General features: G+C 45.4%; 2 pseudogenes; both read right to left on the bottom strand.

Moving 5' to 3' along the window:
• Nucleotides 1-849, bottom strand: part of LOC101590783 — a 10,781-nt pseudogene extending 9,932 nt beyond the window's left edge.
• Nucleotides 850-963: 114 nt separating this feature from the next.
• Nucleotides 964-13,317, bottom strand: part of LOC105743448 — a 27,490-nt pseudogene continuing 15,136 nt past the window's right edge.

Genomic DNA, 13,317 nt, shown 5'->3' with positions numbered 1-13,317 from the left:
CCACAACGTGCCAGATCTTTGTAGGGCACAAAGCTCCACTATCAGTAAGTTGATGACACCCACAGAGATGGGCAGAATCCAAATAGAATCCAAAGTGGTGAGATCAGGAAACCACAGAACTCCACCCATGGCTATCTGCTCCTTCTGCAGGTGCCGCCCCGTACTCATATTCTGGAGGGCAGTAGATATGAAACTTCACATTGGAAGATGAATCCAGACCAACACAGAGGCTTTGAAATATACAGCTCTGGAAGAAGCCTCCTCATATTCTTTAGATAAGTAAGTCTGGTAACTCCTGGACCAGACTAACTGATGAGCACAAACTGCAGCATCTTGGTTAAGATGCTTGACAATTTTTTATTTGTTTGTTTCTGGTTGCAAATTTTCCGTTTAGCCGGGCCACGATATGGCACTGCTGGGTGGCCAGGGGCAGCACAAAGAGGTCACACAGGCCAGTGGTCATGCATGACGCCACTCCACCAGGGCCAGCCTGCAGCAGTGAGCCAAGCAGTGCTTCCTCTGCAGCACAAACCAGTGCCAATGCAATCAGTACCTCCTAGTACAAGGATTCTGGCCTGGAGCCACAGGGCGGGCAATTCTTTCTTTATTCATCCTGTATTACTAAATACTTAATGAGTGTTTCTTATATGTCACACGCCATCCTGTGAGGCCCAAAGAACAATGAAGCAGCCCAGATACCATGGTGTAGTGGCAAACTTATGAAAATCTTATAGTAGAAGTTAAAAATCAGGGCAAGGGAGAGAGCTCAGCGGTCTAAGCGCCTGCCTAGCAAGCATGAGAACCCTGGCTCAATACCTGATGCTGCATGCTGTGCACGTGGTGGTGCATGCCTGTAATCCCAGCACTGGGGAGACTGAGACAGGAGGATCACTATGAGTTTGAGCTGTGTAGTGAGATGTAGATCCTGTACCAAAAAAAAAAAAAAAAAGAATTAAAAATCAGTCAGTAGACTGGAACTTCACTCATGCTGCTTGTCACGTAGTTATCCTCGACTGTCTGCATCCGGCTGCTGCTTCTGTGTGGCAGGCCAGATACCTGCCCACACCCAGGTGGAGTGTCTGGGTTTCCTAACTTGAAATATGGACATGTGTAGTTTGGCTTCAGCTTGCTTTGAGGACTCTACTCTTTATGCCAGAACACACTGGCCCAGTCAAGAATGCATTGAACTCTACCCACTCTGCTCAAGCCCCTCTCTCCCAGCATGTTCCTGTCTAACAGCAAGCAATTCTTTTTTAAGTAAACCTGCTTTGGCGGGGATGCAGCTCAGTGGCACAAGTTCCTGCCCGGCAAGTGCAAAGTGAACCTGCTTAAAACAAGTCTGTCTAACTATATATGACTTAATTCTTATAATCCATGTAATCAATCATGTAATAACCAAGTTATCAGCTTTGCACTTCCTGATTGAAAACTGTATTTTAACTAAACTCAAAACAGACTCTGAGCTGATGATTTAGCGCTGGCTCCTATCAGCCTGCTAGTGCTACAATAAAGTTGCCTTCCAAACTCCTTAGTGTGGAGCACTTTCCTTTCGGGGCATGGATTTTTCTTGGTGCATTGGCTGGAAAAACACTGACCCCTTTTTGGTCACCAGTGGAGGCTTGCTGGTTGCAGTAAGACTCATTCTCCAGCCTGCAAGTGGGATGGCGCACCCTCTGGATTCCTTCCTAGAGTCTCCTTGTTGGTAGGAGTGGGAGCTCCTGCACAACAGCAGAGACCTCGCTGGACCTATAAGAGGAGATGGAACATGACCAGTTCAGGCACTCAGATAAGGTAGAACTCCCCAGCTCTCCCCCTCAGTTAGTCTGTCAGATTCTGTCCCCTTGTAGATGAAGGAGTAATTGATCACTCCTCATCTGTTTCATCTGTTTTAGTTTCAGTCAGAATAGTCAGTCTCACTTAGATTTTGCTCTGGGAGTTGGAGATTGGAATGTATTAACCCCTGTGTGCCTGTGTGTGAACGTGTGGAATGACTGCTAATGGTTGTGAAAGCAATAGACTGTCCTATCTGTGCTTCATGGTGAAAGACCCCTGTGGGGTCTCAAAGCTACAGAGTTTTAGGGGGCCCTAATCTGCAGTTCCATGGACGTGTCTGGCAAATTCTCCTTGGAGGCTTGAATGGACAAAACAGAGAACCTACCAGTGCTTCTCTTTAGTCCTGATGGTCCTAACTTTGGTGAGAGCCAAGTGGGCAGGCAGGTGCCAGAGTGGTCTCTCCTTCAGGAAGGGAACCCACCCTTTGTCTGTCACCAAGGGCACAGTGTACATACACGAGGGAGTCAGTATGGGTGCCAGCCAGAGTAAGCCCACTGTTTGAGACTACATGATAGAAAACTTCAAGAAAAGCTTTTTGGATGACCTCGGATGAAAACGAAACCACAGCGGCTCCATACTCTATGAGATCAACTGGCCACACTTGTGCTCTGATTGGCCACCAGAGGGAACCCTGAATGTGACAATCATTCAGTGAGTCTGGGGCAAAGGGATTGGTCCTTCACTGAAAGGCCACCCTAATCAATTCCCTTACATTGATTCATGGTGAGAAATGTGTCAAAATCCCCCATCATAGCTCCAGGCCTGTGCTTGTTAACTCTACTAGCGATCAAAGCTGACTGGCCAGATCAGAGGTCTCCTGTAAAGACTGTCCCACAGACTAAGACTAAAATGATTTACCCCATCCCCTGGGAAGATCCTGTTGAAGTCTCCCTGCCTCCATACATACGTAGCCATGCAGATCTGCTAGATCTTCCACCACAGCCTCTGGAGGCAGAAGCCCCAGCACCTGACCAACTGACAGCCACATTGCCAGATTCCACTGCTCACTCTTCACTGACTGAGTCAGTACCCTCTAGCCCCCAGAAGCCACCTGCACCAGGACCCATCCATCACTGATACCACTCACCATACCTCCAGGTGCCCCTCCAGGGATACCTTGGCATGGGGGAACCATATCAGCCAGCTTTGTGTTGCCAGTCTTTTAGCTCCACTGACTTCCCCAACTGGAAACAGCATATGCCCTCATATTTAGGAAAGCTCTAAGCCATGATTGATCTGACTGTGATTTTGCAGGCACACAAGCCAACTTGCAGTGACTGTTGGCACACCTTCTTCACCCTCTTCCACACTGAGGACTGTGCTTGTACTTATGAGGGAGGATGTGCTTGGTTAAGAACTAGAGTTCCAGATGCTTCTGATGATCCTGATCCTTGGGTAAATACTGTCTTCCCTACCACCCCACCAAATTGGGACTTTAACACTACACAAGTCCACAAAACCTTCACAGAATACTGTAAAGCCTTCTTGGCAGGAATAAAAGCAGGGAGGGGGAAACCCATAAATATGTCCAAAATTGCTGAAGTTACTCAAGAACCCAATGAGAACTTTGCGAAGTTTTATGAGAGACCATGGGAAGCTACTAGACATATATCCCCTTTGATCCTGAGGCCCCTGAAAATCAATAGATGGTGAATTCAGCTTTTGTATGTCTGTGTAGCCCTGAAATTCAGACAGAAAGTTAAAATATCAAAAAGTCAAAATGGGTTTGCTGGCATGAATGCCTCTCAACTGCTCCAGAGAGTGTGGAAGGTTTTCATAAATGGAAAAGGAAGAAAGGTTAGAACCTAAATGTAATCAGACTGCCCCTGTGGCTGAAATCTCAGAAAGCCACTTCTTGAGGGGCTCTGTACAGGGCATCAACATTACCAGAACCAAGCCAACAAAGCTTCAGAGGGACCTCAACTCAAAACAGGTCATCGTCCCTGCACTCTAGCCCCAAACCAGTGGGCCCAGCGCAAGCAATTTGGACACCAGAAAGATAAGTGCCCTTCTGTCTGCAGGACCAGAAAGCTCCTGGGGAACTGAACCTGCCATCACGTGATCCCACGCTCTTGCTTTTTGATGGCTCCAATTAGAACAAACTAGGCTCTATCACATTGAAAATCAGAGCAAATCCAGTGACTTTTCTGATAAACAGTGGGGTTGAATATTCCATCCTCACCCAACTTGTTGCCCCGTCAACTTCTTGACAAACACCCATGAGAGGGTGTTGCTGGCATTCCCACTGAAAGGAAGTTTTCTCAATGTGGAACATGTGAGTTTGGAGGACATCTCATCAAACAAGTCTTACACATGCCTGAATGCCCATTCCTCTGTTGGACTGAGACCTCCCTTCAAAGTTAGGAACGGCTGTTTCCTTTGCTCTTACTCAGTCTGCCAACCTGCCTCTCACAATCCTGACTTCAGACTTGGTATGCATATATTTTTAAACAGACAATCATTTTTAATATCTTAAATCATTGCCAGTTTGATTATTTATTTTCTTATAAATTTTTATGGAGTAGTCAATGCAGGGGTAGTCAATACAGCACTCATATTTTTTTTTATTTTTTATTGAGAAACAAATATCAGTGAGATAGTTTCAAAGCTGATTAATAGGAAAGACTGCCAATGGCCCAGCTTCCGGATCGGCATCATTCTATTCCAAAATTGACCTCAATTTGTACAACTATTACCAAAATGTGTCCCATCTGTGCAAAAACTGAGGCCTCATAGAATCTCAATCACCACCTGGAATCCAACACATGGACTCTTTCTCCTTTTGAAAATCTCTAATGAGACTTTACAAAAATTAAGCCATGACGGGACTATAAGTACTTACTGGCTCTTGTCTGCACTTATTCTGCCTGGTGAGAAGTATTCTATACAAGGCCAGAAGGGCCTCTGAATCATGTAGAATTTGTTAAGAGAATAATTCACAGCTATGGACTTCCCTTAACTTGGGGCAGTGACAAGAGATCATCATTTGTAGCAGAAATGACCCAGAAACCAGTGAAGGAACTGAAAATCAAATGGAATAGGTCTTAGAGTAAAGATAGAATAAACAAAATCCTGAAGTCAATACTGACAGAGTACCACCAAGAAACTCAGATACCATAGATAGAATTGCTACCTATGGCCCTCCTAAAAGTCAGGACATCACCAGAACCCACTGGAAACACCCTTTTTAAACACCCTTTTTTAATGGTGAGGGAGCCCCTCACCATTAATTAGAGACCTTCAAGGGGACTTATGCCAGTTGGAAAATGTCACCTTGCAAGAACAACTTATGCAGTTAGGGAAAACTTTCTCCCAGATACATAAAAACATAGCAGAGAGAACACCTATACCCACCGATACACCCGCACATCCACACAATCCAGGTGATACAGTCTGGGTAAAAGATTTTAAAAAGGATCCCCGTCCCCAACCAGGAAAGTCTCCTATTTAATAATTTTGACTGCTCACGTTGTAGTAAAAGTGGCAGAGATCCAACCTTGGATTCATCATTCCATGATTAAGCGAGCTCATCCTGACAATTGCTGGAGGCCTCCTTCAACGAGTCCAATCCTCTAAAGATCACCTTGAAGGGACAACACACTCAAAGTCCTGCTCCTGCCACTCCGGAAGCTGGTAGGTCAGCACACAGCTGAAAACTGAACAGATGCCTTACAATGGAGCATCTATCTACATTGACTAGTGTTCTGTTACCCAGTTTGCTTTTTAATTCCCTTTCTCACAAATTTCAGTACTTGTTACTGGACTCTGGGTTGTACCCCCAGAAGACTAGAGAATCCCTCCCTCAGAATCTCCCTTGTTTCCTTCTATATTGTTGTAATCACTGGACTGAGTACCCAAAAGTACCTTTCTAATTTTTAGATTAGTTGATACTTCCTCATCAGGTACTTGTTTATTTACCGCTAGTTTCAGTATACTGTTACTCCACCTGGTTTCTAGTTCCATATCTCCTGTTAATTATAGTGTTCGCTTTCACTCTCTGGTTTGCAGCTCTGGCAGACTGCCACCCCCCTTGGAAGGCTGTCTTTGCTCTTCACACGTGTAACTGCAATCCATGGGCGCCTTACTCTGGGCTGCCTAGACTGAAAATTAAAATAACTCTTCTGTGGCTAATATATGTAAATATCCTAGGAGTGTATGGACATTCAGGACATTGGAAATTCCACATTCAGATTTATGACATGAACCCCATCATGACTCTTAATCAGACTAACTGGGATCCCTCTCAGTCTAATGTAGACCTTTATTTTGACGCATGCCCAGTCTGAGCCAACACCCAAAATTGGGAAAATGGTTACTGTTCTTCAGGGTATAGATGATTAAATTAGGAATGAGAATACCAATAAAAAGTACATTTGTCTAGAATGGTGACAAACACTAAAACATTGTAAATCCCCTTCTCATCTACATTCTGTCCTAAATGGGATTGTGTCATAACCTGGACAGGATCCAAAAATAGCCTTTTAACTCAGCTTCCTTCTAGTTTAACTCACCAATGGAAGACTTGCAACCTCTTGGATCCTTCCCTTTGAGGCTGGTCCTCAGGTTGCCAGAAAAACATTCAGGTGAATGGACAGGGACTAGACCCATGGCTCATTTTACAAATCATAAAGGTCTGTCCACCCTCCCCATCACCTCCATCCCACATTAAGTTTCCTCCCCCCAAACCACCAGTGTTTCCATTGGCTCCTGGGCCTGTTGTGAATCATCCAGGGCCCCCAACTCCTGATGCCCTACATCTGGTCAACAGGATCCATGAGGTCCTCCAAGCTATAAACCCTGAGTTAAGCAAAGACTGTTTGCTGTGTGTTTCCCTCTCTGTTCTTTCCTATTGAGTTTAAGTTCTAACTCAAAATAACTCTAAACTCAATTCAACTAATTCTCCTGATCACTTATTTCAGCCCCATTCTACAGTAATGTGGAAAAACACTTCCTGTTTTCTAGGTTTCATTAAGGGCCAAAATGTGTCTGCTGACTACATAACTCATAGTGACTGTCACCTCAGGTTCTTTAGAGGTCCTCTTTGGAACTGTCTTTGATTGTGCTGAGAGGGTACATCCAGTGTTAGATGGCACTAAAATGAGTCTTTGTGCATATGTTTTACGGGTATGTGAACTTTCCATCTATCTAGGTCATTGAGGTCCAACACCTGTCCTCCAGTCATGTCCAAAGTGTGACCCTGTGATATTGTTCATACTTGCTGGGATAGCAATAACAGGGAGTTTTACACTCAGTGCTACAACTATTAGCCATTAGCAATATTCACAATTAAGTGCTCAGATAGCTGGAGAATTGCCAACGTATCAACCTGAATAGATTCCTTAGCTGTAGTTGTCCTCCAGAATCAGAGAGCCTCAGATCTCCTGACAGCCCAGCATAGATGTACTTGCCTTTTTCTAGAAGTGTGTTGCTACTATGGCAACAAATCAGGAATAGTAAGAAAAAATTCCCGTCAGCTGTGGGAACACCTCAAACAGAGGGCTCAAGGTATCATGGGAGGCTCCTCTTGGTGGGGATCTCTAGACTTTCTTCCCTCATGGACAGAAGTTCTGCTTGGGCCTTTTTATTTTATTTTTATTTTTATTTATTATTTTTATTTGTTTTTTTCCATAATTTTATTGATAAACAAATAGCAATGAGACAGTTTCAAATCAAATCGGTAGGACAGTTTCAATAATTAACACACTGCATACATTCTTCCTAGTGGTTAATTGCTGTACAAGATGCGGACTTGATATCCTATTTACAAACACCATTAGAACAAATCCCTCTGTTCATTAAGAGAATGTAACTATATATCTATCCTAACCACTTTGAATTTTAGTATATGTGCTGCCGAAGCGAGCACATATCCTAACCACTTTGAATACACAGATACAAAATGGACATTCATCTGTATACCTTTTTTTTTTTTTTAAGTTCCGTTGTTTGAATATTATAGGTGCGTTAACTCAGCAAAATAATCTAAAAGAGTTCAGTAGTCCATAATAGTATTGGGTCTTCCACTTGACTGGCAATGTCAGAAATTGTTGACCTGAGTCCCCTACAGCTCAACATAACAGCATGGCTTTACTTCTTATATTTCGTTTTTATACTTTTCTGCTGGATGGTTAAGATCAAGGTAAAGCAGAACCTATACAACAAGAGTTGTAGCTTTTTGGTCTGATAAGGTCAGTGAAATCCCCTCAGGATTTATCCTGAGATCCTGTACCTCAGATTGTTTGTCAGTGTCAGCCTTGTAGATGAGTCACAGCCATTGCTTGGCCAATGTGCTCTCTGTGAAAGCCTGAGAGAATGTTTTCTCTCCATGTGACTCTCCTTAGGCACACTCTACATCATCAATCACTTTCCTCTTTGGCCCCATAATCTCTTTGATCAGAAAATTTGGGACTCTGCCAAGTTACATGACGTTACAGTACAAGTTCTCATATGTCCTGAGTCTTAATGGACCTCGGAAAGCTAGGGTCAAAATATTGGCTTTTTTCACAGCCCTCCTTTTCATCTAATTTTGGTCTGCAAACTTAGGTTGTTAACCCTCCAGAAGACAAGCTTATTTTTATTACCATACAACTTAGGCTGTTAAGCTTAACCCCACTATCTGTCTGCATATCAAACATCTTAGGTATAATATGGAACAAGTATTTTTCATCAAGTATTGATACGTTGAAATTTAAGTCCCTACAGGATATGATTAAAAAAACATTTAAAAATAGAATATATTTTAAAAATAGGCATAAAGAATTATATACTTCTTATGTTTACACATAAGTCAAAAAAACTAACCATATACAACTTTGAAGCAGGACAGTCCCACAATATTCCTTTTCCTGTCTTTTGCTTTCATTCACCACCCCCTTCTTTTTGAACAACCCTCTACCCGAGAGACTTCATAGCAGCAGCTGGCATGTCATGACAAGCAGCCTGTATTCAGAAGACCAGAATGACAGGCACTCCAAGCATGAAACTACTATTACAGATTACCATCTGCAGTGCAGTTTCTTAGTTGCTTGGGCCTTTTTAAAGGGCTGGGTATGTAATTAAGTACACAAGTTCTGGGTTCAATCCCCAGTCCACTAAATAAATAAATAAATAAATATATAGGGTTGGGAAGATAGCTCAGTAGAATAAGTGTTTGCCTGGCATGCACAGGGTCCTGAGTTCAATCCCCGGTACCGAAAAAATAAATAAATAAAATAAATAAATAAATAAATAAATAGTAGTTCAGTGGGAAGAGGAAGGCCAATACACAGTAAGCTAAGTCCAATCAACAAAGGACTGTAATGGGGGGTAACAAAGCCAAACTGGAGGATAAGGGAAAGCTTCCTAGAAAAAGGATGTTTTCTCAAGAACTAAAGAATGAGCATGGCCAGAGAAAGAGGGATGGAGAAATGTTTGAATAAGATGAAAGAGAAATCCCCCAGCCATCATCTTTCAGGAAGTGAACCAAAGAGAAAACACTGGGCCTTGTGTTTCAGCTACATGTTCTGCAAGCCACAGAGCAGGAAAGGCAGACAATGGTCGCGTTCTTCTTGGCTACTGAAGAAAGTGGCCTTTATCTGCAAGTAATGGCCATAAGTTTGGGCTGTGGCTCCTGGGAGCAGTGAAACCAGGGAGGAAGCTCACAGACAATAGAGGCTTGATGGGTCAAAGAAGAAAGGTGTGCAGACCAGGATGCCGATTCACAGGACTCCTGATGGGGCCTGTGGCTCCAGGTCAGTAGGGTGAGCAGGAAGGGAAAGAAGCCACAGTGTGGGCAGTGGGAGGGGAAGTGGGCACAGTCACTGGGGTCATGAGCAGCAGAGACAGGTGAAGTGAAGAGCTGGGTTCTGCTGGAGGGAGGACAGTGATGTGTTCCAGACACAGCCAGCTGTGCACATCTGGGGCTTGGGAGAAGGATGAGGACAGAGGGAGGTCTGGGATCTTGAGCAAGTACATGGTTCTTGAAGCCAGGGAAATAGGTGAGGTCCTGTGGGAGACACGATAAAGCTCTGAACAGTGGGCCTTGGGAAAAGGGAGAGAGACCCATGTAAAGCAGAGTGTAATGGATTGTTAACTCGTGATCAGCTTGTTACACCCAGCTGAACTGAACTAGTATGGTGCTGGATGTGGTAGGCCCACCTGAGGGTTGTTGCCAGCAGCATAGGAAGCGGAATTGGAGTAGCTGTCAAGAGTCTATTAGGGAAGCTGTTCAGAGAAGCTGTTGGAGTTGTTGGAAGTCACTGGTTCTCCTGAGCTATTCTGCTGGGTGATCTTGTCATGTCAGCTTTCCTGGTGAACTTGGCTGTGCTCATCAGAGGAGGAGCTTGGGACCTTATCATCACTGAGAATGGCTACAGTTCACTTTCGGGGAGCTCTGGTCCTCATCTTGAGCATCACTTCCTGGCCACAGAAGGGAAGACAGTGCACTGCTCAGGCCTGTGGAGAAGCTTGTCATGTTGGCTTGCCTGATGGAAACTTAGCTTTCCTTGTCACTGGAGGAGCTCAGGATCTCACTGTCACTGAGGATAACTGTGATGCTTTTGTAGGGAGCTCTAGTGCTTACCTTGAGCATCACTTCCTGGCTCCAGTTCAGACCCCTCAGCCTGCTAGCATAGATCCTTCATCCCGCTGGCACAGACTTTCGAGCTTCCACCACTGATCCTTGGGCCTTCCCAGAGCGGAGCTGAGAAGTGGGCCTGCATGAGACGTCGTGGGCTCTAGGCCTCCAGCTGGACTTATGGGGGACACTGTTATGAGCTCTAGGTCTTCAGCTGGACTCATGCAGAATACTACTGTGGGATCTAGGCCCTCAGTCGATTCTTAGAGCTTACTGTGTGGAAAGATTTCCTGCACTCTTTGTATATGATTCTTTGGGTGCTTATAAAATCATCTTAAAAATTGTGACCTGTATTGTATTGTTCCCCTTGCAAAAACCCCAAACCACAACACAGACCAAAAAGGGCAGCCAGGGAGGAGGAAGGACATCCAGGAGCAGGTCTGAATGCAGGACACAAACACTGCCCTTATTCTAAGACAGGGAGTAGCCCACAAAGCCTTGCTGTCATCAGCCCTCCTAGACATCCCCTCCAGGAGAAAGGTGGCCCCGGGAGGGAACAGCTCTCAGGACCGGTGGAACTGGTCCTGCGCTGCCCTGGTGTCTCCACAACTGCACCAACAAGGTGCCGTGTTCACACTGGCCACAGAACAGACCAGATGATGAAAGAGAGTGGAGAGCTCTGTGCGATGCCGCACGTCTGTCATTGCAGCTACTCCAGAAGCTGAGGCAGGGGACGACAAGTTTCAGGCCAGGCTGGACAATATAGCAAGAGTGTCTCACAATAAAATTTTTCTTTTTTTTTCTTTTTCTTTCTTTCTTTTTTTTTTTTTTTTTTTTGTGGAACCGGGGATTGAACTCAGGCCCTTGCGCTTGCCAGGGAAGCGCTTATTCCACTGAGCCATCTCCCAGCCCCCCACAATAAAATTTTTAAAGGGCTGGGAATGTAGCTCCATGCTTTCTGCATTCTTCCCAAGGACTGCACGAACAGAACTAGAACAAGTAGAGTCATGACCGTCCTTAGGGCAAGGACCTCAGCTAAGTACTTTACCAATACTTAATAAGGCAGGAGTGAAAGTGAATCCCAGGCACAGTGAGCATCATTTCTGTCTGGGTGTACAGTATCTAGCTAGCTATTTAACCCATTAGTCCTGCTTCCTGGGGACAACTGTACCCCAGGAAGAAAACCAAAATCCTGTCTTCTTCTCCTCAGCCTATGAGTGTAGAAGGGGCCACAGACAGAATGCCCACCCATAGTCATGGTCCTCCACCCATTAAGCCCTCATCCTGGCACCCGGCCAAATCCCTTGGGTCTCTCTCCCTCTTCCCTCCTTCCTGCCCATGGTTCCCTCCCTCTTTCTCCCAGCTACCTCCATCTGTGTGTCCCTGCAAAGGTGACCCTTCCCCTTACTCGCTGCAGAAGGCATCCTAAGTAACCTGCCTAATTTTTCCTAAACTTTCAGTTCTTTGACAACCAGGCACCAGCCCCTGGCAGCACTGGGAAGAACGCCCTTCTCACAGCACCGAGGGCCCAGCCCCACCTGCCTGCCTTACCTTGATGACCCAACCCTCAAAACTCATCTTAGACAGAGCCCAAGGGAAGTCTACAATCCTAACACTTCAGGAAGCTGAAGCAGGAGAATCATGATTTATAGCCAGTGTGGGCAACTTCATGAGACACTGTCTTCAAATGAACAATCACAACAACCAAGTGACCTCTTGGAGTCCAAGCACAGTCTCAGAGAAACACACTAAGCTCTCAAGTCCCTGCACCCTCACATTCTTGCAAATCAACCAGTCCTGTTGCCCTGGACAGACTCCAGTTGGGGGCCAAAGGGTGCATGGAGGCTATGGGACAGAAGTGGAACATGCTTGCTTTTCACTTTTTAAATGAAAGTGAAAAGGAGCTCAGTCCTAGCAGGCTGTCCCTGGCTAGTTCCCCTATACTGTATGGCCATCTTCTCCTTAAAAGGGACTTCTGTCCTGAGAATGGTGAACCAGCCCAGGTGGTGACACCAGCTCCTCTCTGAGCAGGAAGTGCTTCCCTGACGGCTCTGCCCAGGACACGCCGCTATGGGCCTGCTGTCCCTTGCCTGCTGACCTGGCTGCACTGGGTAGTCCTTCCCCCATCCTCCATGCCTGCAGCCAACAGCGGGCGTCGGGCTCTTTGAGCTCAGAGGTTCACGCCCTGTGAGGAATGAGGTGGGAGGATGAAAGTCCCAGGGACTGTTTCTGTCACCAGTGCGTGCAACAGAGATTTATCTCCTAAATTCTTAGGCACTTTAAACGAACAAAAACAGATTCTCCACCCTCCAAGGCCTGGGGCAGGAAAATCATTGGACAGCAAATAAAGAATGCATTCATTAACTCATGTATTGATGTTTCCCTAAACTACTTCCTCATCCTGGTTGTCAAAGCAGTTTGACACATTACTCTTCCACCCGCGCCCAGGAGACAGCAAGTGAAAGAGATGGTGAAGCTGAGCCCCTATGTGTGGGAAGCCCAAGCAGCTGCGAAGCAGCCCCACACAAGCAACTTCACTTTTTCATCCAAGAAGCATCTTTTATCTCAGTCACTGGGGCTTTGCAGAATTTCCCTAGTGTTCTTTGTCTCCTGATGAGCAGAAGTTTTGAAAAGTAAAAAAAGATGGGGCCAGGAAGATAGTTCGGCAGTCCAAGCACCTGCCTAGCAAGCTCAAGAACCCAGGTTTGATTCCTGGTACCACATGTCATGCTGGCCGTCAAAACAGCGTGGGGCGGTGCATGGCTATAACCCCAGCACTGGGCAGGCTGAGACAGGAGGATCGCTGCGAGCCCGAGCTGTATAATGAGAGCCTCCTACTTTTTTTTTTCTTCCGGTACCAGGGATTGAATGTGTAAGGAGATCCTGTACCAAATAAATAAATAAATACATAAAAGATTAAAACAAAAAAA

The sequence above is a fragment of the Octodon degus genome, unplaced genomic scaffold (genome assembly GCF_000260255.1).
Source record: "Octodon degus isolate 3935 unplaced genomic scaffold, OctDeg1.0 scaffold00126, whole genome shotgun sequence".
Taxonomy (NCBI): Eukaryota; Metazoa; Chordata; class Mammalia; order Rodentia; family Octodontidae; genus Octodon; species Octodon degus.
The sequence above is the reverse complement of the archived record's forward strand: the minus strand, read 5'-3'. Positions and strand labels throughout refer to the sequence as shown.